The following is a 9,216-nucleotide window of genomic DNA, read 5'->3' as shown; positions in this document are numbered from 1 at the left end:
GCTTCCCCATGGAGCAAAAAGAACCCGCAAAAAGCGGGTTCTTAATGCGGTGCGTTTGTGACACTGCAATGCGCCAATGGCGCACTTGCGGCATCAGAAATGCGCTGGGACGTGCGAACACCAAGCACCCGCTGCATCAAAATGGTTGCACCCGTGTGTACAAAATGGTGGTGCCCATTTGCTGCCATTTTGATGCTCCCGTCACGTGCTAGGGGTGAGGCCAATATGGGCGGTGCGCCCTCGGCCAATCCCTAGCATGTGACGGGGTGCCGCAAAGGCCTGTCTAGATCAAGCTTAAGTTCACTTTTCTTGTTACACATGGAACTTTTTGCCCCTCGTCAGCACCGCGCCAACCCCACAGCGTGGCATCAACATGTGCCCTAAAAAGAAGCCACCTAGCTGAAATGCCGCCCATGCCACCGGACGTCCCTGTTCCATTCTGTTCCCCTTCCGTGGCAGAGAGGTTGTTCAGAACAGTTCCTGAAAATTGGCCTCTGAGGGATGGATGGAGAATGGAACAGGGACTTCTGGTGGCATCAGTGGCATTCAAGCATGTGGTAAAGTGTGTCCTTTCCCCATTCTGTTCCCATCCCTCCCCTTTCGTCCCGCTCTAATTGTGTTCCCCTGGGCCTGTGCAATAATGTCCTTAGTCTGGAACCAACCTAATGAGCTTTGGCAAAATAGAAACAATTACATTAACCAGCAATTAACATCTGCACTGGTTTTATTTGTTTACTTTTTAAAATGCATTTCTCATATTAGACAGCACTTTGATATTACTACTCACATGACCCAGGATTCCATTAAAAAGAAGCTGAAAGTATGACCCTAGAGCATTAGATATAAAGGAAACAATGGAAGAGAGCCTATACATGGAAATACTTATAAAACACCCAATAGTTTCAACATGTGAGTTAAATGCAAGCTTAAATCTTCTTTATTACAGCCGTAAAACCTGAAAGTGTTGAACATGAGCTGATTGGTACCCACGCTTTTCATCTGGTCAATATGCATTTCGTACCTATGGATCCCATTCAGTGTGTCAACAGCAAGCTGCCAATATGTTCTCCACCATTTCACAGTTTGTTAACATACTACAGACAACCAATAATATCTGGCATTTAAACCTGTTTTAATCTGCACTGCTGCCCAATTTCTCTTTGCACAAATATCTATACTCACTACTGGGTTCTAGGTCAGAATTACTCAGCAGTGTTCTAACTGTGCCATTATTTCCTGGAGCAAGGGTTGTTGCTGCAAAGGGAATAGGACTAAGACATATTCCTTGCTTACTGAAGTGAGTAATCGCCCCAATTAAGCACAGAGGGCTGAAGAAATTAATGATATTATGAAGTCTAATGAGCAAAGGTCACAAGAGCCACCATTTTCTTCCCATGTGTACTACTTCTGATGGTCATATCAATCTTCCGGTAAGCTGCTTTGATACCTCCAAATGGGTTGAAATGAGATAACCTTGTTCTTCCTTAGTCCTTTTTTAAATTGGTAGCAATGTGCTTGATAGCATTCTCTTTAATAGCTATGTACCACATGGCTGATTATGGGCATGAAAGATTTCAAAATTTTCTCAGATTTGGCTATCTTGCTCTATAATCATTAGTTAACTTGAGCAATTTCTGCTCTGGCAGATGCACAAGTATTTTAAATATAGAAATGGTTTGCACAACATTTGCATAACATACTTTGCACAAAACTCCTCATTACTATATATAAAAAATAAGCTCTTCATTTTTACTCTCTACTCTACAGTGATTTTTCCATTATAAAACACCTCCAAGACTGTGTACACAAAAACATCCAAAACTACCTGTAGCCAGCAAAATAACTGGTGTTACAGCTCCCAAAACTGGAAAAATATGTATGATGTATTAAAAAGTACATAAAATATACCCAATTTTCTCTACAGGAAGGGATAAAATGAGTTCACAGCTTAATACTACATCAGCATAAGAATCCCACTAGGAATTTGAAAAATGCATGGAGAACAAATGTAACAGCTATTTGCATACATACCAAAAAGCCTTGTCCAATATCTCACATAGAAAAGGCCCATAGAAATAATCTGTCTGCCATTTCTCTATTCTCCTTGGTGAAGTTAATTAATCTTCCATCATTTAAATGTAATATTCACTTACAAATGCTCAGATTTTAAGTTGTGTTACCCAAGGGATCAAAGGTTTAGGAACTTATGTTGGATGAGATAGTGTGTAATTCATATTTGCCTATGCTGCCCAAGTTGGATACTTTAAAGCAGTGATTCTCAAACTTTGGTCTTCCAGGTGTTTTGGACTTCAGCACCCAGAAGCCCCAGCCAGCTTGGTCAACAGCCAGGAATTGTGAGAGCTGAAGTCCAAAGCATCTGGAGAACCACAGTTTGGGAACCACTGCTTTAAAAGAACCTCTGTTTTTCTCAGAACAACATGATGCCAGCTGTCTCTACTAACTGCTAGTTTATCTGCTTTTTTATCTCATGTTGAAGCTGACACACTTTCTGAAATGCATTGTGTCACTATAATTTTCTCTAACACAAAATCAATGCTGCTACACACTGACTAGTAAACTGTTGCTCGCACAGCTTCAGTGAATGTACAGTATTTCTTCCATTTGTGTTTTATAAAAGCTAGGTAAGATCTGGAAAATTGCCTAGATCTCCTCTCCTTTACATCAGATCATCCAGTGATCTAGTAACTATGAAACAATGGTAATTTGGATCTGCAGAGGACACAACATTCATATCTCAAGGCAATGCATTTGCAGTACCTAACATTTCATGTGGCAGGAAGTCACTGTATACACCATTTGACATTTACTGTATGCTACACTCGAAGACACATCTATTTTCTAAAGTTCTAAAGCTCACTTTGTAAAACCAAGTTTTTATGTCCATATTGAACTAGAGTAACTTTAACAGATGATGTCACTTGACCATAAACACCTTCTTCTTCTGGTCAGATTTGCTGGCTCTGTTTCTAGTACAGTCAGCCCTTCTTATACATGGATTTTTTATACACGGATTCAAGCATACATGGTTTGAATATGTTAAAAAAAGTAAAAATTTCAAATATCAAACCTTAATTTTCCATTTTTTATAAAGGATACCATTTTGCTATGCCATTATATTGAATGGGACTTGAGCATACACAGATTTTGTTCTACACGGGGAATCTTGGAACCAAACTCCAGCATATAATAAGGGTCCACTGTATTTCTGATATTGATGGATATCAGTTATTCTACTTGTGATTACTGACTGGAAGATTTGAAAGAAGATAAAGCTAATCAAAAATTTTACATTTATGTAAGGCATGCATGTCATGCATTTCAAACATCATATGAGGATGAACACAGATCAGAGTCTTCTGTGCTATATCTTTGCAACATACGTTTACATTGCATCTGTATTAAGATATTGTAGAAAACCTGAAAAAACATTGCATGCAAAGGGATATTGCAGAACCTTAGAGACTAAGACCCTGTGAACACTGGTCATTAAGGCCAGTCTGAGGGCAGAGTCGGGGCATCACATCCACATGATGCATCTCCAGGGCACTATGACACTGCGCACCACTCCACACAGTGCGTGGCATCACAGCACTCCTCTGGTGCTGTGTCCACATGACACAGCTCCAAAGGAGTGTCTTCAAGCCATGGTGCCATGGCTCTTGTGCCCTTTCCAGGGCCCAAAAAGGAGATGCTTTTTGCAGCTCCTTTTTGTACCCTAGAAAGGCTGGATTAGGGTCATGGTATGTGGTTGCTGTGGCCCCAATCCAGCGCACTTGAAGGTGGCTGAAGGTCACCCCTTAGGGGCAGTCTGCAGAGCCCCTAGCCGTGTCAGATAAATGGAGTGCACTGATGCCCAGGAAGGATCTTTATAGACTGTATGAATACCCACAGAAATGCAAAATTTCTGTGTATTGTGATGAGGTAAAAAGTTCTGTTTTAATGGTTCCCAGCCTGCACACACCAAGTTCCAAAACTCCCTCCACCACTGATATAGGAGCAGAAACTGAGATAACATATCTATCTCACTGAGGTGCAGTATTACAGAAGTCACATCAAGAGGAATCGATGTCTTTTTAAGGGTCGGCTGCCATGTGGAAGAGTCTTTTTATGAATATAGATGAGGCATAATACTGTTAACACTCTTCCATTACAAAAAACAAAGCTGGTATATCAGGGGAAAGAATCAACTCCATTCTTCCTAGTTGTTATTCTACATACCTCTGAAGAAGATTAAAACAAAGCAGTCCCACGGTGTCAGAGAAATAGTCCCAGGAGTACTATCACATGCTTTTGCAGAAAGTGCAGTTTAGGTTCTGAAATTCTGATGAAAACTGCAACCATTTTTTCTTTTCTCACCTCCCAAAAGACCAGGGTATTTTGTTGTTGTTTTTTAATAGATTGTAGCCTACAGTGTGCCCTAGCCATCCTGGTCAATGATCATTGCAAGCTCAGAAGTTCTTGTTGTTTTCCAAACTCTATGAAAAACTGCATGTAGACCCCAAAGCAACTACAAAAGCTAGCATCTGGAAGACAAAATCTCACACTCATTTCCACTACCTTGAGTATTCTGTGATGCATGGCTAACAGCTGAAGGAAATTCCTGTTGCCTGGAGGTTATCAAATAACTGAAATAGTCTCAAGTAACTATCCCAGTAGCTCACATAATATCACAATGAAGTATAGAAAAATGTATTGCAGCCCAACAGTGTCTCAGTTCAGTATGAACTTTGTTCTTATGAGAGAGTTTCATTATATTATTTATACAGTTGTGGCAGATATGGTTGCATGTCAAATGGCCTTATCTCAAGATCTGAGTGTATCTGCTAGTCAAAGATGTTTACACAATGGTGTTTGGTTGTCAGTGGCTAGGAGCTATCAATTGATATATAATGCTGCCAGGGTGGAAGGAACTATCTAGATTGAAGATGTAAAAAAGTCTTGCTACTGTCTAACAAAAACTAATCTTAAAAATGCAAGGATAGTGCTCTAAATTCAAATCTGTGTGCAGATTAAAAATAAGTTTATGAAGGAGAGAGGGGGGACTTACAGGAGAAAGTGACATGGACAAGAAGCAGGTTGCTTAAGAACAGAGAAGAGATGGGCAACTAACAGACAATGCTAGCTTTAGATACATATGTAAATAAAATTGTAAATGCATCCTTCTCAAAATATGCAGAAGTGGATTGATGCTCATGGAGCCTTCCATAGGTGTAACTGGGACTGGACTTGGCCTTGGACTACATTTTCAGAATATTGGAGGTGCTTCATGTGCATTATTTAAGGAATTAGAATAGCAATTCAGTTTTACTAAATCCTAAATATTTCCTATTTTAATTGCCCTAAAGATGGATAACTACTGGGCTGAGAACCAAGGATAAAATTTCTATAGAAAGCAAAATTTCTTCACAATGTTGGAAGAAAGTCTGGAGGGTAATATTTCTCAGAATGTTACGCCCAGCTCTGAGTACGTATTGAAAACTATTAGCTTTTCAGGCATACCTTTTTTTGGATATGAATTTAAATTATATGTGTGCTTACATATACAAAAGGTACTGGCAGTTGGGCCTGGAATTCTGTGTTGTTGCCATACTTGCTTCGCTTTTTCTCAGTTTTGTACAAAATCAGAGAAACTCTTAAGAAATATTTCAATACTTCTGAATGATGACCTTCTCACCTGTTTAATGTACAAAACACATGATTATAGTGTGCCCCACCATTCCGCCCAGTCATTACCCCCCCCCCCCCCCCAAAGCTTCCTGTAGGAAAACAATTGTGCTCCTGTGTAACAGGTACCAGATCCCATCTGATCTTGGAAGCTAAGCACAGTCAGTCCTGGTTGCACTTGGATGGAAGCTCACCAATGAATACCATGTGCCATACGCTATATGTCAGAGGAAGGAACTGGCAAAACCTAAGGAAACCCAATGAAATTCATGGGGTCACCATAAGTTGACAGGTGACTTGAAAACAATGCACACACGTAACAGGCTTTAAAATTATTATTTTCATTGGGGAATGACAGGTGAATTTCCCCTAGAGTTGCTGCCCAAGTATAAGTGTACATGCAAACATCTTCTACTTCATTATTAACATAATTTTCATGATCACTTCCTTTCTCCTACTTCCTGTCAAAAGACAAACAGAATGAAATCCATTGGTACAGTAGAAGAATAATAGAGTGAAATTGAGAGTTTCTACTCATTTCCATCAATGTGATAAGGACTGACAGAAACAAGGAGAAGGGATTATGTATCAACAGCAAACATCATCCATTTGAATGAAATAGTACATACAGTATAAGAAACAACACCAAAAGTGTTTTATTTTTTTTAAGTTTCATGTAGAACAATAATACACTTCAATTTTTTCTTGAATAGTGTATATTGAAAGTAATAAAAGGTACTAGCTCCACAGATATGATTTCGGTAGTTTGAGAAGTATGCAGATTTATTTGGTATCTATTGATACAGATAGATATTTTAAGGCTGACATTTTTAATTCTGCTGCTGCCTATATTCAGGTTCCTTAGCCACATGCAGAGTGAATGGCAATTGAACATTAGAGTGCTCTGTCATGCTCCTAGGGAAGCAGGCTGATAGGATTTTTTAGAGCTTGTCACTGAATAATCCTATCTGGTACAACACAGTAGGATATCCAGAGCACATAATCAGAAATGGATTTTCTTTTCTTTCTTTGTCACTGACATCTATTAGTATAATTCCATCCCATTGTATTATATGAAGGAGAAATCACTGTCCAAAACTCCAACTAAAATCTCACTGTCTGGTGGTTACAAACATTTACATGTGTCAATAACTATTAACATTTGCACAGCAAAAGGCCCATAAAACACAGACATAAGACTTAAGAAATCTCATTTAAACAGCTTAAGATATTATTTAAAACCACCATGCCATAAATCCAGAGAAAATAGTCTATTGGAAAGAATGGTGTACTAGGCAGGGGTGGGCATTCTGTATTTTTAGAAGAATTTCTCCCTGAGATTATCTTCTCCTTGAGATTATCACTTGCCAGTATATTGCAATATAATGAGAAAAACATGCTGAGAAATACAGAACATTTACAACTTTAAGAGTGAAACACTATACATATGTATTTGTGTATAAGTCCCACTAAAGTCAATGGGCTTTACTTCTTAGAGACCATGTAAAGAATTGTCCCACACACTGGATGCAGGAAAAAAATTACACATGTTTATTAGAAACTAGGAATATCACATTAGATCCACACAGGAAGGGATACTTTGGCATGCCTGTTTCTGTAAAAGATGATGAAAGACCAGCCTAACCCACCCAACCCCAAAACATAAGTAAGCTTCACGTTACTGGAAGTGATTTAATGTCACCTAACACCAGCAGTTCACAGCTTCTCTCTCAGAGAATGTCAAAAGTGAAATAAACTGTGCTACCTAATCTTCCTCTCCGTGTACCACTGCCTGCTACTGACAGTAATCCTCCAAGTTTAATAGCATGATCCACCTCCAAACAAAGGACAAGCTAAAACTGAGCTTTTTACCAGAGCAAAGGTGTAGTTTTGAAACCAGATCTAAAGGGTCAAGAAGATATGTGAAATATCATCTTATGTACTGGAACTGATTACAGCAACAGCATTTAGCTTATGTCTGCACTGAACAAACAGACCTCTCCTTAGTAGTATATCTGCTACAAATATGATCTTTTGTACAGTTTGTACAGTTTACAACTGACATTGGCAAGTAATATGTCCAAATTTGTCACTAAAATAAGCAAAATAGATATATGATAATGAAAGAAAATATAAGAATACCACATCCTCTAAAGTCAGGAGAGACAAGGCCAGAACAGACAGCCCAAAATAAAGCTGCTTCAGGTCACTTTGGAGGTATGCTCTTTAAATAACACACACATCTTAAGAGGCCAGAAGCTTTGCCACAGCTGTGCTCCAGTCCTTAGTACTGGAGCATGGCTTTGGCATGGCTTCCAGCCTCTTAGGATGCATGCATCATTTAAACAGCATACCTCCAAAGTGACCCAAAGTAACTTTATTTTGGCCTGTCTGTTTGGGACCTAAGTTCCTTTTGATATATTTACCTGGCAGGGGAGATGCCATGATCATGAAGGTGGTTTTCCTAGGGTGAGGCTCATCCATTACAGTCCAGGTGTGCTGACCCTGCAATTTCCCCCACTCAACTGCATAATTTGTGATATATATATATTTCACCAGAATGAGTCTAGGTTTTTTTGGGAACTGAACAGGAGCTGAACTCAAATTTTGACCAGAAATATGTATATTAAAAGTTCATGATCTGATCGTTTTTGTATGTGTGCTAAAAATGTATTTCATAACTCTGTGTTTAGTAAAACAACATTTTAAAAATGTGCACTAAATTTCCTGGGTGATCTTGGAACTTTCTGACAGTAAGAGCTGTTTGACAGTGGAACATACTACCTGGGAGTGTGGTGGAGTCTCCCTCTTTGGAGGTTTTTAAAACAGTGGCTTGTTAGGAAGGATCGAATTAGGGGAATTTAATTAGCTCATATTTACGAGAGGCATGTCCTAACAACGCACGCAGCGGATCGTGTCCCTATGTGTATACCAGAAGTCATCTAGTCCAACCCCAAGAAACAGAGACTCCAATGCCAATGCCACACAACAAAGGGATCACACATGCACACACACATTCAATGCTAAAGCAAGGGAGAGGGAGAATTGGGAGTAAAGGAGAAAGGATAGAGGCACCATTGAAATATTTACCTTAGGAGTCTTCTCCAATGTGACGGATGCGAGTGATGGGGGATGGTGAAACACGGCCACGAGAACGGGGAAAGCAAGCGGTGACCGCGGTAGCTAGGAGCTGAGTTCCGGCGGGCAAAGCTAACTTAGAGGCCTGAGAGAGACAGTGAGCATTGGCTTAGCTCAAGTGATTTCAGTGGAGCCCAAGGCTCAGGGAACTCAAGCCTGAAGCAGCAGCTCAGCAAGCAAGGTTTTGAGGTTTGAAACTTCAGCTCAACAAACCCAATGAGAGCAGAAATCTCAGTGAAAAATAACCTCAAGCTATGGCTGCCTGGCGAACAAAGGTCTTGATGGCTATCTTTTGTCTAAGCTGAAACTTACACAATGGATACACAAAGGAGAGGTCTGACACCTTTCAGGGAAAGACAAATACCTGGATGATAATAATAATAATAATAATAA

At 39.6% G+C, this 9,216-nt stretch overlaps 1 pseudogene; it reads left to right on the top strand.

Annotated features, from left to right (window-relative positions):
* The first annotated feature begins 8,103 nt into the window (after positions 1 to 8,103).
* On the top strand, positions 8,104 to 8,236 carry LOC121927395 (annotated as a pseudogene).
* The last annotated feature ends 980 nt before the right edge of the window (positions 8,237 to 9,216 follow it).

This window comes from Sceloporus undulatus, chromosome 3, assembly GCF_019175285.1.
Source record: "Sceloporus undulatus isolate JIND9_A2432 ecotype Alabama chromosome 3, SceUnd_v1.1, whole genome shotgun sequence".
In the NCBI taxonomy this organism is placed as follows: Eukaryota; Metazoa; Chordata; class Lepidosauria; order Squamata; family Phrynosomatidae; genus Sceloporus; species Sceloporus undulatus.
The sequence above is the reverse complement of the archived record's forward strand: the minus strand, read 5'-3'. Positions and strand labels throughout refer to the sequence as shown.